Raw genomic sequence first — 19,096 nt, 5'->3', positions numbered from 1 at the left:
ACCCTCTGAGGCCACATTTCTTGAGCTGTGGTGAGATATGAACTGCTCTTAGGCATGACCAAGCATACACCTAAGATATAAGCCTTTCTTACAGGCACAGCCCCAAAACAGTGGCACCCAATAGAAACATGATGTGAGTCTTACTTTAATTTTTCTAACAACTACTTTTTAAAAGAAAATTTTTAAAAATCAACTGAAATTAATTTAACAACATGGTTTAAACTCTACATATCCAAATTATCATCCTTTCAATATGTAAGCAATATACTTTGCTGTTAGCAAAGCTTGGTAGTTCCCACAGGCTCAAAAGGGCTTCCCGGCGGGCTCAGTGGTAAAGAATCCACCCACAATGCAGGAGCCGCAGGAGATGCAGGTCCAATCCCTGGGTTGGGAAGATCCCCTGGAGGTGGGCAAGGCAACCCACCCCAGTATTCTTGCCTGGAGAATTCCCATGGGCAGAGGAGCCCGGCAGGTTGCAGTCCATGTGGTCACAAAGAATCGGACATGACTGAAGCAACTTGGCACAGACACACAGGCAAAAAACAAACAAAAACAAAAGTGATACATACAACACAAATCTTTTCACCTTAAATTTACCTCCACCACCAGCCCCTCCCCGCAAAACTTCTCGAACAACTGGCCTCTATTCACTGTTTCCAATTCATCACCTCCATTCCACTGAACTACCCTTGCCAAGGTCAGCAACTCCCTTGATGGTGCCAAATTTAATTAGCATTTCAACATCCTCCCTTTATTTGGCCATCTTAACAGGATTTGCCAGTTGACCTCTGACTTTTTAAAAAAACTCTCTCCTCCTGGCTTCTGTTTCTCACTTACCTAATTTTCTGTCATCTCATGAGACCCATCTTGCCTTGTTCTCCCTCTCCTACCAGACTTCTAAAGGGTAAAGAGCTTGGTGCTTGGTTCTGGCTCCTCTTCTCATCTCTACACTTTCCTTCTGGGTGACCTCAGCCATTTTCCAAGGTTTGAAATACCATATGTACCATCCAAGGTTTGATGACTCTCTCAAATGTATACCTCCTTCCTTTCCTGTCCCCTGAGTGTCATGATGTAGAGAGAAGAGCTTAATGGCTGCCTCCACTTGGATGCTCATATCCAAATAGAATTTCTGCCTTCCACTTGTTCCTTCCCTAGTCTTCCTCACTTAATAAATGGCCACACCATTCAATCATTCGTTAGAACTTCAATTCTGGAGACATCTTTGTTTTTTCCTTTGCTCTTTCATTCTCAACATCTCATCTTCAGTATGTGGCTGAAGGAGCCTTACTTCCAAAGTAAAACTTGAAACTGTCCTCTTTTCTTCATTTCTATTGCCACCAGCTTCCCTGACAGCCCAGTTGGTAAAGAATCCACCTGCAATGAAGGTGACCCTGGTTTGATTCCTGGGTCGGGAAGATCCGCTGGAGAAGGGATAAGCTATCTACTCCAGTATTCTTGGGCTTCCCTTGTGGCTCAGCTGGGAAAGAATCCACCTGCAATGAGGGAGACCTGGGTTCGATCCCAGGGTTGGAAAGATCCCCTGGAGAAAGGAAAGGCTGCCCACTCCAGTATTCTGGCCTGGAGAATTCCATGGACTGTGTACACCATGGGGTTACAAAGAGTTGGACATGAGTGACTTTCACTTCACTTCACTTCATTTCTATTGTCACCAGCTTAGTCCAAACTACTCTATCTTAGCCATGCCCCATAATTATTCCCTGTGTTCATTCTTGGCCACACACAATCCATTTTTTCCATCCATAAGCCAAGGTAATCTTCCTGAAGATGTAAATCAAGTTGGGACGCAAACTTTCAACAGCTTCCTCTATAGTCACAGTTAAGTCCCAACTCTTTATCATGGCCCCGCCTGGACTCTCTTCCTTAACCCTATGCCACTTCCCCCTTTGCTCTCTCTAGCCTTCTCTTCATACCTGCAACATACCAAACTCCTTCCTACTGCAAAACTTTTTACACTAGCTACTCCTGTCTTCAGCCTAAATAGATGGCCACTCCTTAGAGGCTGACCAAGCAAATACTCACAAGGAAGACAAAATCCTCCTTGTAAATGGTTCCAAGCCTCCTCCAACACAGAGAAGAATATGTGATTTAGGCTCCAAATGCTATACTATAGGACTTTCCCAGAATGATTTAACTAGAAAATGTTCAAAGAGGTAACACTATATGTCTGTTAGAAATCTGGAACATTTTAACTAGCCATTTCTGCTATTTGAATAATGATAGCCTTGAACTCCACATATGAAGCACAGAAACAAAAATCTGCACCTTCACCCAGTTAATCATGGAAAAAAAACCTATCTGGGTTTCAAGAAAGGACAGTCTAACTCTGAGAAAGCAATTCCTTTCAAATTCACATCTAAGTCATTCAGAATTCTCTCAATCCTTTCTTTCCCATAAGAAAAAAAATTAATTCCCTGGCATTTCAGCTTAAAATAAGCTAAGTAAAATTTCACTGGGAAGATTTTGCTTAAGCATGACAAAGACACACCATCATTCTCAATCTCTTCCAAACAGCTGGTAGCTTTTAAATTCCTAGCCAATGAGATGCAAAAAAAAAAAAAAAAGAAAGAAATCTCTCACACATCTTTAAACTACAAAACTGATATTTCAGAATCAACTCTGTTTATTCTTGTCCTACCATGAACTGCTCACATCGGGAGCTGGAAGTTTACCAACAAATAAGTTTATAAACCAAGAAAAACATTTTTCCAGTTGACCCTAATAATGAGAAAGAGCAGAATTAGAACTATACAGAGACCAAAGAGGGATTTTTCCTTTAAATCAGCACAGATACAGGGAAGGGGGTCAGTAGATTACCAAGCAGTAAGGTCTGCCAACCCCTGTGCTTCATTGCAGTCTCCTAGAAATGTCCAGGTCTCCTTGGGGAAACTCCTTAGCTTGCCTGATGAGGCTGAACCCCAGACACCAGGCTTTCCAGTGTGAGAAAGATTCCAGAAGTCAGACTCACCTGAGATGACATGGACAAGCATATCAACAATGATCATGTTGAACGTGAAATTGGAACCTTTCCTCTCTACCCAAACCCCCCATCCATTCTTTAATCTTTTACATTCTCACATGCACCCTTAAAAAAAGTAAAGGAAGCCCTGTTCTAACTGAGCCAAGTATTTCTTGGAGTCAATTTCAAGCTAAAATAAAGAAATAAATAATAAAGCAATAGAATATTTCTTACAAATATCAGTTCATTGCTCATAGCATGTTTTTTGTACTGGCAATGTATGAGAATAAAAGCCCTTTGTGAAAACTGCTATATATTCTAAAATACATATTCTATCCTCTAAAATATCACATTGTTAACAAGTCTTTAGACTGGTTACACACGTCTATTAAATACCATTAAATAAAACCGTTTCATTTGTCAATATTCGTGCTTGTGCTATTTCTGTGCATGCCTTTTCCAGTCAAGGAAATTTTGTTAAAAGGACAAAAGTTGAAAACTGTAACCTCAGCAATCACTAACTTTGGGGCCTTATCCCCTGGTGCAAATGTTCATGCATATGCATATTTTTATCACATACTCAGACAGATGCCCTTGCATTGATTTGAATACTTGCATAAATATTAATGTGTACAAATGCTTGCATGCAGAAAACCCATTTATGAAATACCCAATGGCATAAATTAGGAACATTAGATACTAACTGTATTAACACTTCATGAAATACATGCACAAGTTTGAATGACCAAAAAAAAGGCACAATCCATTGGAAGAGGCTATATTCTCTCAATGTGTTTGCCGTTTTGTAGGTGTAAACTAGGAATTTACACAAACTAGTTGAAGCCTTTAGGTTACTTATAATTCACTATTTGCATGCATCTCTCCTGGTCTGAAAGCTAAAGTTCTCTTTCAGAGTAAATTTATAAATTGTTACCCATGACCTCAAATGAACTGTCAATTTTTAAGGTCACCAAATGGACTCAGAAACTCTTTCATAAAGAAGATATCTCAAAAGTAATTTTCACAAAACACCACCCTCAAAGCTTAGCTGTATATCATTATACATTGTATACTTTATACATCTGATTCATCCTTAGAGGTGTCAGGTAAATGTAAACTTTAAAATGTAACCCTCCAATACACTATGCCCCACAGTTTAGTAAATCTGGATACAGCACCATTGGCAGTAGGCTCCTGTCCTCCATCCTGCTTCCAATTTCAAATGGGGACAGGCTAAAATTCTTATCTGGGGGAGATGGGTGACTAGGAATTAACTTCCTTGGGACCATTTTGGACTTCTCGGTTCAATAAATGGCCAGTTGGATACACTATGGATTTCATTTTATTTTTGTACTTTTGGGAAAACACAGATTGAGTTTAGATTATTTTTTCATTAACTTTGAAAAATATCAAGTCTGCATTTCATACTTGAACTTCTTAGATCCTCTTTATCATATTATTGCAAGATCTCACTATCCACTTTAGATTGGACATTAGCCTCATCCATGACTGAGCCAGACCTAAGAGACAGGTCCACGGTTGTCACAAAGGCAGGAGAAAGAGTTTTCAAGCCAAGGTATCACTTCTTCTATGGAGAGTGCTTAATTCTCCCTGAAACTCAAATTCAGCTCTATGAGAACATGATGAGCATCTTAGAGCCTGAGAGGACACACAAAGCATTTGACACTTTTTCTGTCTCTACTAGGACCTTTGCCAACAAAGGTCCGTCTAGTCAAAGCTATGGTTTTTCCAGTAGTCATGTATGGATGTGAGAGATGGACTCTGAAGAAAACTGAGCACCGAAGAACTGATGCTTTTGAACTGTGGTGTTGGAGAAGACTCTTGAGAGTCCCTTGGACTGCAAGGAGATCCAACCAGTCCATCCTAAAGGAGATCAGTCCTGAATATTCATTGAAAGGACGATGCTGAAGCTGAAACTCCAATACACTGGCCACCTGATGCAAAGAACTGACTCACTTGAAAAGACCCTGATGCTGGGAAAGATTGAAGGCGGGAGGAGAAGGGGACAACAGAGGATGAGATGGTTGTTGGCATCACTGACTCAATGGAGATGAGTTTGCACAAAGTCCGGGAGTTGGCTATGGACAGAGAGGCCTAGTGTACTGTAGTCTATGGGGTTGCAAAGAGTCAGACATGACTGAGTATACGAACTGAACTGAACTAGGACAGATTTTTGATAAAAGGTTGTAGGGCTGAAAACGACCATAGCCACTAATACCCATTTTTTGCCTTTCTCCTTGACATACCACTACTCCATATTTCCAGCCCCCTGAAGTTAAATGAGTTCACAGGACTGAATTCTGGCCTGTGAAATACAGATGGGTGTGAAATACACAACTGCCAGACCAAGCCCCTAACACCTTCCATGATCCACCATGGTTCGTCTCTGTGATTGACTGCACGCCAGGTGTAGCTCATCTATAGTGGGGAAGTCCAAGGTCCAGGCAAGAGCAGAAACACTAGCCGGAAGGGGGCTGGATCACAGAATGACTCCATGGAGCAGAGCCCTTAAACACCACACCCGCCCCCCACCACCACTGCACTGGAGGAATAAACTTGATTATGCTCAGATCTGAGGATTGTCTATTTCAATGGTTCATCTACTCCAATTCATATACTATGCTACCATAGCACATACAATATAGCTACCATTTCCTTAATAGGTAAATCTTTAAGACATTGCAACATATCTCTTCTAGGAGCCAAATGGAAGGAGAGGAGATCAAGGAGTGTAGAAAAATAAACTTACACGCTGTGCATCAGCGAAGTAAAGTGTCACACAGTTTTATTTATTCATTAAAACATTTATTGGATGCTAACACATACTAGGCACAATGTCTGGTGCTGAGGTTAAATATATGACAGGCCACATGCCCTGGGCTCAGGAACCACAGCCTAGCTGACTGAGGAGAAAGAAAACTAAATCAGTTCTTCGCCAAAGTGTGATAAATGCTATAAAAGTCGCCCTGAGGAAGGAGCGACAATCCCCTCTTAGATGTGGATTTTGTATAATACACAACGTGGGTATCCATAACAAAGGTCATGAAACAAATCCATCTCTGGATGAAAAATAACAGAAATTTTGACTCTGCCACGGCTGTTCAATACAACAAACATCAACCGTGAGCATACAAGTACTACTGATACTAACTAACGCTGCCGATGATTCCTGGCATGTCTTTATCGGAGTCGCTAAGCACCGCAGGGGAAGAACAGAAATAACAGAACTGCAGGCGCCGCCCTCCCTCCACCATCTCCACCCTCTCCAACACCTCCACGAGCAAGCTCACCGCAGCACCCTGCCTTAAAATATCCATATCACCTGGACAAAGCCACGCACATTGATAGATCTCCTCCTGCAGATCAAATACCTAATTTGGAATCTGTGCCTTCTGATGAAGCAGAAACAGGACTGAAGTGTTAGTTTCAACCCTTTTAAGTTAAAATACAGAATTCCAGCAGAAATACGGGTTTTCTCCATCCTCCACCCACCTCCTCTATCCTTTTTAAAAGCAGGCATTTAAATAACCCTGAGGTTCATCATAATGCTTGTGAGGAAGACAAACATCACTAGGGATTTGTCTAAAAATTTTAGATTTCTGAGTCTAAACTGAGGAACAATTCATTTGTGAACTTATAACATGTGCTGTGCCGAGCTGCATTAATGAGAAGATCTTTTTTTTCACCTCAATACATGAGAATCATTAAATCAGTATGCACACTGCCACTGAAAGTACCAACTTCTACAGTCATCCATGAAAATTCTACAATAGACATTAGTTCCCAGGAAAATTCTGCCATGTTGTTTAATGAAGACGTTTTATACAAAACTATGAGTGACCATAACCAAAATAATATTTTGAGGATGTCCAAACAAAATAAAAAGTGGTTATACATGGTAACAAATTTGAAGACTGGAGATACTGTTTCCACAAAAACAAAATGAAATGACTCTTTAAACATTTTCATGCCAAAATCTTTTCTCAATTTTCAGTTTATTTCACAATAATAACAAAACTATCAGTCACCGAGCACTATGCCAAGTGTTTTAATTATAAGAGCTAATATTTAATGCTCATAATAATCGTGCAAGTGAAAGTATTTTTTAATTTCCACTTTACAGATGTGGAAACTTAGATACAGTGAAATAAATGAAGCAGACACTTTATGACTGTATTTGCTAGAGAAAAAGAGGTGATCAAAGGAGATGCTGTCATTCGAACCCCAGTCTTTTCTGCCTCTGAAACCAGCTCGTAAGGCCCAAAGTTCTGCTGAGGACAGAGCCTAGGAAATAGCAGGTAGTGATAAGGAAATACACATAGGAAGAATCCAAGCCCAGGTCAGCTTGTCTCTATGGCTCATGTCTTTCCTGGCCTGAGTCACACCGTTAACCGTGTCTGTTCCCCACCTCACTTTACAGTTAGATCTGACCTGAGAGCAAGAATCAAGTGAGAGCTTAAATTTGATTGACAGCTTCGCCTCTAGTCTACAAACATTCCAAAAAGCAGAAAGCCAGCTGCCTCTCCCTTGGCACGCTCGCACTGAATCCAAATAAATAATGCAGTGTTTTCCGTGTTTTAATCTTCTTTAGGATTACTGTTCATTATTGTTTAATTTCTGTCTGTTCTAATTATTGACTATTCTGTCCTTCAAAATGACCTTGTCATCCAATATTGTTCAACAGACTCCCACCTTTTGAATAAGGTTAAGTTGCGTCTTTTTCAGGGCCAGAAACATCAGTTCATTTCAAATATTCCTCTTAACAGAACAAAACCATAAGGAAGAAGAAAATGGGATCTTTCATAAAACAGAGAATGTTTTGCCCAGTATTAATCCCCATTTCAAAATATAACATTTTGGGATCCTCAGGGATAATCACCGCCACTTGGTTTTCAATGTGTGATCTGGAGGGATTTCAGAGAGCATCTGGCAAGTGCAGAGAAGCCCAGTGATGTATGCCCAGGGTCCCCTCCTCTACACACACATCTCCCTCTGACTCTCCCAAGCCAGACTACACTGCTTTCCCTGGGTTTCTCAATGACATTTTAATAAAATTATAAAAAAAAAAACAAAAAAGGAAAGCCAACCACCCCTCCATGTACCCCTCCCCACGAGCCTGGTTTCACATTTTTATTTAACAGTGCCTTTCTTCTGCATCATACAAGGGCTTTTCCATCAGGCTTCCATCAGGCTCAAGTGCTATCATCTCCATTTGAGATGTACGAGAAAAGAAGCATAATGATTGAGATATAATGCTCTGCTGAAATAGGTCATTTTAAAAGCTGAAAGAGCCTTAAGACTTTATCATACAAACCACATATCATAGGAAGTTATTTCTTGTTTCTTATCCACATATCTTGCTACAGTTCAAAACTAACTTCCTTCTTCCTTTGCTTTTAACTAGGATCAAGTCTTCCATTTTTTACACACATAAAAGCTAAGTCATTCAAAACTATTCAACTACAAGGATTTTGTTCCTTTGCGTTCTGACTGGAGGAGCCAACGGTGAACAATCTCAGACAGATATCCTTAATAATCTCCCAGAAAAGATTACTTCCGGACAGTGTCTTGAGGACAACAGGAACCCCAGGTCATCTCTTGGACCATCTATGTGTACAACACAGTCATCTGTGCTGATTGATATCTATGAGTTCTGGCCTAATCAATGAGCAAGAGGCAATTAAGTTTTTAGCCAAAGTGAGTGCACTCTGGTTTGTCATCTAGCTTTTAGAAACAAAGCAAACAAAGCTTAAACTTAACCTTTATTAAATCATAATAAGTCCACCCCAATTGCAGACATTTTAGAAACAAATTTTCGCACCCTATTTGTATGGAACTAATGTAGCATCTGCAGGCAATGCTAAAGGCATACATATTTATTATGGGTTTACACTTTCAGACCTGCCAACCTGACATTGTGTCTGAGACTAGCCATCCAGGCTTGTATCACAGTTGGGGCGTGAACACACCGCCGCCCTATTTACATACCATACAGACACCTGTGCTCAATGTTTGTCATTCAGTTCTAAATCCATGCCACAAAACTGCTTACGTTCTTTTTCTTTTTTAATTGGCATAGCTTAAAAATACAGAGATACAAGAAATCAAATTTTTTTTGTCCTGCAAAAGCCAAGCCCTACAAATACTACAAATATATCACCCCAGGCCTAACTACCAGACGTAACGGACTTCAGGATCCTCTGGTGACAAAACACACACAAAAGGTCCAGGTTGACAACAGGATTAGATGCAGCATTGCCAACATTCGGACAAATAATGACTCCAAAGTCTAGTGCCACTTCCTTACTAAAAAATATCTTTTAGTTACTCCCCCAAATCATCAGCATAAAATGAGTGTTTGCAGTTCCTCACCATGCAATTTCATTCTTGACTCCTTGTATACTTGGTCCTTTATAGGGGTAGTTTTCACCACTCACCACTCACTATCATCTCTCCCTTGCTTGTCTCTATCTTTATGCATTCTTTCAAACGCACCTCATTCCAGCTTCTTCTGTGACCACCTCTGACCACCACCATATCCCACTAGGGCTGGGTACCTGACTCTATAATACTCAAACCCCAAAACCTCCTCTCTTTCCCAACATGCCGACCTGGCTGTGTTGTATGATCTGGGCTGGAGGGATCCATGCTTAGATAGTGTGTTCCCAGCTTACAGCACAGTGTCAGGCACCTTCAGAGGTAGGGAGAACAAGAAAGGTAGGCACATCCTGAAACAGAAGAGGTCTTAATCAAGTATCACATGAATGATACCACGCTCACGCTGTCTGGGATAATGCATAGGCTTCCTGTACCCCAGCAGAGAAAGAAATGTTTGAATGGGAGATGCCACTCTGGTGATAAAGCTGTTTCCAGTGCTAACAAAGTTGGAACTTCTATATGTGGTCCTAATATCAACACGTGGCCTCCAAAATGCCATTTAAGGATGAGTTAGCTGCTGAATTAACAAAAAGAAGCTCCTGGGAATTCCCTGGCAGTCCAGAGGTAAAGACTTGGCGCTTTCACTGCTGGGGCCCAGGTTCAATCCCTGGTCAAAGAACTAAGGTCCCGAAAGCCACATGGTGTGATTAAAAATAGCTCACATCTTTTACATCTGCTCTCCAGATCGAACACATAATCAACAAACTCAAAATTCTGTTGTAGAGGGAAAATTTTGTATTTTTGAAGTCACACACACACACACACAAAATAAACCCTGGAATCAAATCTCCACCATGTTCTTTACTGGTTGTATGCATTTAGAAAATTTATTTATGCTCTCTGGGCTTGTTTCATCCGTGACATGATAATGACAGTTATTTCCAGGGATTATTGCAAAAAACAAATGCAATAACAAGTATGGAAGACTGTGCCTGGCACCAAGTGAGCCCTTCATGAGCATTTGTCCCCACGTCCGTCCTGGGTTCAGGGAGGAGGCATCATCTACATACAAAGAGGGGTGCAGGGGTGCACAGTGTCACAGTGACTGACACTCTCATACGTGAGTTCTGAACAGCTGAGTAAGAATAAACCTGCAGACTGCGTGTGCTTTAATGGTGCAAAAAGCCAATCAGGTTTTTCTCTAAAACCTGTACTCTGCTCCCATGTACAGGAATTGTGCTTTCATACCATCTTCTCATCATTTTGATGTGAAAAATCTGTGTTTTCAAGATGTGGTGGCCCTTGTGTCGCTGGTAGCTAGTCAGGGGAGATGAGCATAAACCTAAGGGAACAAAGGGGCCTTCAAAGGGTTCCAAAACGCTCTCTTCCATAAGCTGGGGTACTAGGTACATGGATGCCCATTTTATTATAGTAATTATTTAAACTGTACATAAGTTTCCATAGACAGTTTTCTTGTGTAATAGACTTTACAATTTAAAAGTGGGTGTCAACTTAATACTCGGGAGACTGGAATCTGGGTCCTAGGCATGGAAATTCTGACGGTACTTACTAAGGATACTACTGCTGCTACTGCTAAGTCACTTCAGTCGTGTCCAACTCTGTGTGACCCCATAGACGGCAGCCCACCAGGCTCCCCCGTCCCTGGGATTCTCCAGGCAAGAACACTGGAGTGGGTTGCCATTTCCTTCTCCAATGCATTAAAGTGAAAAGTGAAAGTGAAGTCGCTCAGTCGTGTCCGACTCATAGCAACCCCATGGACTGCAGCCTACCAGGTTCCTCCGCCTGTGGGATTTTCCAGGCAAGAGTACTGGAGTGGGGTGCCATTGCCTTCTCCATACTAAAGATAACACATTAATATTTTGTGAATTTGAACTGATGGATTTTATTTGAGCTACTGATGATATTTTAGAGGAATTACAGTTTAATAATTAGCAGTCCTTTTTAAAATGCACTTCAAAAATCTATTTCTAAATGACTGCAAATTTCAACCATGCTCACCAATGTAACTCAGAGTCCTGCATCCAAAGTAAAGGGCAAAATAGACTAGAGGTCAAGAGACCTTGGTTCAAGCCTCAGTTATTTTCCTGACGGTGTGGTCTAGCTGCAAGTTAACTTTCAAAGTATTTAGAAAACACAAACTCAAGGCCAGGTGGTACTCTGACACCCTCATCTGAAGTAACTGCAAAGTATTGGCTCTTTTGTGAAGACAGGCTAAAAGCTGCCAAACTGATACTGCTCCCCTCTTGTGCCTTCTCTCTGGACATTTTTTTTTCTTTTAGGCTGTGTCACAGGGCATGAGGGATCTTAGTTCCCCAACCAGGAACTGAACCCATGGTCCCCACAGTGGAAGTTTCAATTCAACCACTGGACTGCCAGTGAAGCGCCTCTCAGGACATTTTTTTACCCCCAGTTAGTTTCTGGTGTGCTTATGGTGGCAAATTATAAAATAATAACTAGCTATTTAATTTCAAAGATGTTACTGTAATAATTGCAGTGATGATCTAAGGAGCAATCTTTAAAAGTAAACACAGCACTCACCAGGTTAAGTGTCTTACAGCTGTGTTATGCTTTGGCATTTACAAATCATAGTCACAGACATTTGTACTGAGAAATCACACACACACACATGCACACACAGGAGGTGTCAGGAGACAAATGGGTAGTAATGCAGGAAGCAGATGGAAGGACTGTCTCATAGGCAGACAGAGCACATGCTTCATAAACATAAGTGAGGTGAGGGCCCCCCAAAAAACAGAAGAGTTTGATGAAGTTATCCAGAAGTCTGCGATCAGAAAAATCTAACAAACCACTCATCATTTTCAGGTTATCTGTATGTTCTGTGCGTTAGAGTTAGCATTGTTAGTGTTGACTTTTTAATATATTTCATTTAAGGGAAAGCACCATGTAAAGAACCCTCCTGCTAACGCAGGAGATGTAAAAGACATGGGTTCAATCAGTTGGGAAGATCCCCTAGGGGAGGAAATGGCAACCCACTTTAGTATTCTTGCCTGGAGAGTTCCATGAAAAGGGGAGCCTGGCAGGCTACAGTCCATGGGGTTGCAAAGAATCAGACATGACTGAAGCAACTTAGCATGCACACATGCACACACCATAATCTTTATAGAATTTAGACACTTCAAAGTTTATCATCATCTAGGCCTAGAAGCTGGAGAAGGCAATGGAAACCCACTCCAGTACTCTTGCCTGGAGAATCCCATGGACGCAGGAGCCTGGTAGGGTGCAGTCAGTGGGGTTGCTAAGAGTCAGACACGACTGAGCAACTTCATTTTGACTTTTCACTTTCATGCATCAGAGAAGGAAATGGCAACCCACTCCAGTACTCTTGCCTGGAGAATCCCATGGACGCAGGAGCCTGGTGGGCTGCCATCTACAGGGTCGCACAGAGTCGGACACGACTGAAGCGACTTAGCAGCAGCAGCAGCAGGCCTAGAAGCAGAAATAGTCATGGAATAGAGGTTGGAAGCAGTGCAAATAATTTTAGCCATCTGTCCTGCCTTGTACTAAATACCTCATAGTTTTCTGACCGGTAACATAAAACCTATGATCAGAATGCAATAGGTTAGTCAGTTTACTCTAAATAGCTCAGTGGTGTGGCTCATCTAATTACATAAGTGACATTACATGATTTTTATAAGTATAAAAAATGGTTTTCCTTCTTAATAAATAATGACCTACCCTTCACAGTACTTAGCAATTTAACACATCAAATGCCTTAGCTGCTGAAACATAAATGTGAAATAAAGTTATGAAAACATTTACAGTAAATGCCCAGGGGTAGATTGGAGCAACTTTGGGAGAAAATGAGGGAAATAAATGGTTAACTGCCAGGATACACATTCATGCTGGAAGACACAAAAAGGTTCACAGCAGCTGTTAAATTCATTTAGAGAAACTCACTTTATTTTTCCAACAGAGCTCTCACCAGCTAATCTGTATTACAACCTGCAGGAGTCTTAATATTCTCAGCAGGATCAAGATTCAGGCCACACTGATTCAGCTATTTAATCTTGCAAGAGAACAATATTTGGCAGGAAAAGACCCCACAGCACTGAGGGGACATCCCAGAGGTTCGTTGTCAGCACAGACTGGGCCAAGAACACCAAAGGTGGAAACCAAACAGCATCAGCCGATGTTTAGCCATTCCTCTCGGTAGCTCTCTATCACACCCATACGTGCCCTCTACATATGTGTGCTAACTGACACATTACACGTGTAGATATGGGTCTTTCAGATCCATGTATGTTTTTAAAATCAAAATGTTTTCTCAATATTTTGGACTTGAGTGTGAAGATTTTTTAAATCAAAACTATAGCTACAGAGGTTGGGAGTAGGAAAGAGATGAAAAAAAAAACGGCTATAGTTTTACCTTCAACCAGCAGATGAAAACCATCCTCTGGTGTTTACTTACCAATCTATGGCAAACTACATTTATAACCTCTAACATGATACAATGTATAACAGTTACATTTTGCAATAAAAATTAAAATAATTAATGAATTCTAATGAATATGGATTCTATTTTTAATGAATAGAGATTGTTCATTACAATATTGATTGTTCATAATATTGTTGTTCAATTGCTTGTTCATAACAAGCATATTTCCCCTATTTTTTATTATCTAATAAGTGTCTGTTACACTCGGAAGTGTGACACCTTCTAATTACAGTATTTTGACTTCATATTTGGAAATAGTATTTTTTATTTAAAAATATTCCAAAGTATTCTTGGACTGTTTTTGTTTAAATAAATTGAATTAAAAATAAAATAAACTTTGATGGTCAGAAAAATGATAAATGAACAAATAAATAAATATTCATTCACACACATACACACACACACACACACACACAAAGCCTTCAACTTCTTAAGCACTGAAAACCAAAACAGAGAGAACATATACCTGAACTTTCAAATGTATGCAAATATTTATGTGTTGATCTCTTAAGCCATCCTGAAATTAATAAGCTGATCAATACTCTTCTATAAATGAGCATTTTTTTATATTTTATATATAATACTATGGTTTGATTAATTTTGAATGATATTTTCTAGAAGCCCATACTGACAGCCAAACAGGGGATAGGGAAGACAAACACAGGAGACAGGAAAACTTAAAAACAAGACTGACAGCGCCTACTATACAAATGACCTGTATGAACCACTGTTCAAGAAAACGATTCCATAAAATTCTCCAAAAACTATTTTCAAACAGTGATGGTAAGGGTTCAATTCCTTTACCTCCAAAACCTGGTTAGTTAGCCCTCTGATATTAACACACTATCGGATACTTTATCACTGTGCTGCAAACATGTGCTCACCTTTTATAGGAGGACTGACAAACTCCATGAGGTCAAGGGTCATATCTGTTTTATTCCTCATATATTCCCACCTCCTAGCAAAGTACCTGGCAGATAGTAAGAGTAAACACTCAAAATGTCTGTTAAGTCAGCAACTGTTTGAAAAGTGGTTTCCTTTGTAGAATCTGGAGGGTGAAGGGATCTATAGATACACATTTGAAATCTGCACGTTTGAAAATACAATACTACTGTTTCAACAATCTATATTTCAGCGATAGTGTCTCTTTCTGCACCCTCACAAGTAGATTCTGGGTGTTTGTAACCTTATATTCATTCCTTTCTCCTGTTGCTCATCTTCTCCCTCATTTAGGACTTTACATTGCATTAAGGCTCTCCTTCTCCATGAAAGCGTTTCCCATACTTCACACATTCTAGCATGGAACATAAATGCATGCAAAAAGTAGTTTCTCGTTTTTTCTGCAAGCTACGGGGCCTGGTGCAATATGATGTCCACAGCAAATGTTTAATGTTTAACAAACACATATACAGCTAAGGGAACAGTGAAGGTAGCTTCTACTTCTATCTTATTCTTTATAACCAAGGTATTGTGTTCTGGAGGATTCAAACATGAACAGGAAATGCTGCTTGCCCTCAAAAGACCTATAACAATTACAGATCAAAAGTAAATATCTAAATCACTTTTGGGGGGGAAATAAATCCTATCAAAAATAACAAGTGCTAAGAACAGAATGATATTTTAAGTTTTTTCTTTTATTCTTCCTTCTAAATCTGTATCCTTTTTCACAGTTTACAAAACACAGGCAAATTCCAACTCTTTCATAATTCTAAAAGTGAAATGATCAAAAGCCTTAATTCAAACAAATTAAAAGTTGGCCTTGTTACAGTTAATATAGCCACAAGAGGAAAACTAAATCATAAATATGGGCAAACACAAAAAAATGATTATAACTTCTTGCTTCTTGTCTTTGGAAAAGCCTGGGGGTATGTTCCAAAAGCAATAGGTCCTTTTACAAGCAATCCTTCTACGAGCATCATTGCACAGGATTCTGTACAGAAGAAGAAAAGCCTACACAGCCACTCTGACAGCAGTAAAAGAAAAGAAAGCTATGGTAGGAAGCATAAGCAAAAAATAAAAGTAATTTTCATGAAATAATTCTTCTAGGAAAAAATAAAATGCAAATTAGAGAATGTATCTGCATATACTTGAAAAAAAATCATTGGTTCTAACTTCCAATCATGCAATTTTCTTTAATTGTCTAAACTTGGCTTAGGTTACCAATGAGTTTAAATTAAATCTCTGTATAATGTTTCCCTTGACTCATGACCTCCTAATAAGTTAAAATGACATTTGACTATTACACTTATTAACTGAAAAATACAACAGGTTTTAAACCTACCTCCAAAAATCCATTGAAATGATAATTATGTGGCATAATTATTAATGACAGTCACATCTGGGGATTTCACAAATGTATCTGGTAAGATGTCTGGGTTTTCCTCAGTAATCAGGATGTGCTCACTGTAGATATGTCCCAAGAGGTATAAGAAAATCTGGAAGAAAATGCAGATACTTTTTAAGTTTTAAATCTGTATAATGCACTGGAAATTGAGACTTTTATTTAAAAAAAAAAAGCCAATCTTTATTAGATTTTCCCTGTGGCATGGAATATTTCTTCTCTATTGTCACACCTCTGGCCTCCTTTTTCTTCACACCCACCCAGGTCAAACTGCCAGCACAGGACATGTGAAATCCATATTTTGAGCTATGTAATTCAACTGAGGCCTAGAAAACTTAAAAATATAACTACTACTATGATTTATCTTTGTTTCCATAAATGACTATGGCTTAAAATCACAAATGAAAAGAGGCTTGAAAGGCCCCAATTAAGGATTAGAAATAGGACCTAGAAGGAATTTTTTTTAAGTTAAGATTGTTCCATTTCAAAATAGGAAAAAACCTAAAAACTGAATGTACAAGTTTTCCTAGAATAGCAACGGGCAGTATCATCTACCTCCACTAAAGACAGAGGTTTATGGTAGAAGCTTGCATATCTAAACATATCTAAAATGTATATGACCTACCTCAAAATTACTCTGTGATTTTATGTAGATCATTTTTCATTATGCCCATTATGAATCGTGCCCCTCCCCCAACTCATATCTTAAAGCCCTAATCATCAATATGCCTATTTAAGATGGGGGCCTTTAAGAGAATAATTAAGGTTAAATGAGGCTTTCCAGGAGGCTCTAGTGGTAAAGAACCCACCTGCCAATGCAGGAGACATAAGAGACATGGGTTCCCTCCCTGGGTGGGAAGATTCCCTGGAGGAGGGCATAGCAACTCGCTCCAGTATTCATGCCTGGAGAATCCCAGCGACAGAAGAGCCTGGCGGGCTACTGTCCATAGGGTCACAAAGAATTGGACACGACTGACGCTACTTATGAGGTCATATCGGTGGGGCCCTGATGCAATTCAACTGGTATCCTTACAAGAAGAGGAAAATACACCAGAAGTCTCTTTCTCTCATGTACGTGCACCGAGGAAAGGCCACTGCAAGAAAGGTTCCTTCAGCAAGCCAGGGAGAGCTCTCACCAGAACCCAACCCAGACAAAGTTCGACCTGAAACTTCCAGCCTCTAGAACTGAGTAAATAAATGTCTGCCATTTAAGCCACACAGCCTATAATATATTTTGTTATGGAGGCCCAAAGAGACTACTGCAAGTCCTATTTTTTTCAGGTACTTACTCATCAAAAAGAGCTCCTTGACTACAGCCTTTTAAAACAGAGAAAGTCCTTGCATTTCTAATATAATAAGATTCTTCAATGCCACATTAGAAACCAAATGGTCCTGCTTTACCTAGAGAATACTACTATAATCTTTGGATAAAACTACATAAATCACTGAATATTGAAGTAAAAACAGGAGAAAGTAAAAAATAAGTGTTTATCAAGCAGCACAAAAGGAAAAAAAAAAAAAACAGACTCAAAGCAATCTTAAAAGCTAAGAACTCTCTTTCAAAGAGAGGTTTCAAGAAAAAGAAAGTGACAAGAAAGGTAACATGCAAAGCACCATCTTGGAGACACAACACATAAATTAAGAAAGTCATGGATAATCTTCATCTTCACAAAGTTAGAGAGGTAAGACACATATCACATGAAATGTTAATTAAAGCCCAAAAGTAGAATGCAATGTGTGAGTTCGGTGGTACAGGTGACAGGGCTATCGTCAAAGCAGTTGTGACTCCGAGATGAGATCTCTAGATAGCTAGAGGGAAGCTGCTGTATAACATACGTGGAGCTCAGCCCGGTGCCCCGTGTTGCCCTAGAGAAGGTGGGAAAGCGGGGTAGCGGGAGGGAGGCTTGGGAGGGAGGGGATAGAGGTATACACACAGATGATTCACTTTGTTGTTCAGCAGAAACTAACACAACATTGTAAAGCAATTATCCTCCAATTAAAAGAAAAAAACCACTGTTCTTTGGGGTCTGAAAGTATGTCTGAGAACAAGGGGTGGAAATGTGGTGAACGGTGTGAAACTGTTCCAAATCAGAGGAAAGGCTCGTGCAAAGCCCAGAACAGAGTAAGGAGCCAGGCCTAAAAGAAATGGAAGAATAGTGTTGAAGGACAGCGAAAGATAAGGTGAAAAATAATTTAGGAACAGACTGTGGAGGGTCCTTAGAGTCAGAAATTAAGGAGTTTAGAAGATTAGACTTTATCCTACTGAAAGTGGAGGTCCAGGGAAAGTTCTTTAGTGGGTCATAATTAGGGTCATGATGAAAGAGGTATTTTAGAAAGAGTCATCTGGCGACAGTGTTTAAGATACAACGGAAGGACCGCAAGAGCCTGAAAGGAGATAAAGCCAGTTAGGAGACCTCTGTAATAACTTAGGATAAGGCCTGAACACAGCAGGATTGAAGAGAGAGGAATGTTGGGGGGAAGGGGTTTCACAAAAGAAAGATCTTCAGAAATTGTTTGCTGAGTCCTTAATCTTTGTTTCCAAAAAGAAGTAATATGTGTTAATTCTTTTATTATGGGGGCCTCTCCCAAACTTCCTCTTTAGACAATGCCATTTTACAAGGAAAACTCATGTACTTGCCATGCACAAGTAATTACTGGTCTGGGATGTATTTGTTTTTTTAAGTGACTGTGGGTAAAAAATTGAGGATAAAAAGAAGAGATTAACCTTTGAAGTTCTGCCCTAGGTGGAAAAATAAAACAAAACCAGGTGTATGGGAAACCACGGATTTAGATGAGAAAGAACCAAGACATAATTTTCCATACATTTTTCTCATGAAAGTATAAGTATTCCTCATAGAAATACTTTCCCTAAGGAGAGGATGTTCAGAGGATCCAATTAGAC

The 19,096-nt window shown here is 39.8% G+C and overlaps 1 protein-coding gene across 4 annotated transcripts in view; it reads right to left on the bottom strand.

Annotated features, from left to right (window-relative positions):
• The window catches only part of NEBL (nebulette), a 376,575-nt gene that overhangs the window by 147,218 nt on the left and 210,261 nt on the right, over positions 1–19,096 (bottom strand). For 2 of the 4 annotated variants that reach the window (XM_044928163.2, XM_025264433.3), the window contains exon 2: positions 16,135–16,288. The exons of the other annotated variants lie outside the window; for them this stretch is intronic. The gene's annotated coding sequence lies outside the window, so the exon portion shown is untranslated. The remainder of the gene's footprint in view (positions 1–16,134; positions 16,289–19,096) is intronic. 4 annotated transcript variants of the gene reach the window in all.

The sequence above is a fragment of the Bubalus bubalis genome, chromosome 14, assembly GCF_019923935.1.
Source record: "Bubalus bubalis isolate 160015118507 breed Murrah chromosome 14, NDDB_SH_1, whole genome shotgun sequence".
NCBI classification, from domain to species: domain Eukaryota; kingdom Metazoa; phylum Chordata; class Mammalia; order Artiodactyla; family Bovidae; genus Bubalus; species Bubalus bubalis.
The sequence above is the reverse complement of the archived record's forward strand: the minus strand, read 5'-3'. Positions and strand labels throughout refer to the sequence as shown.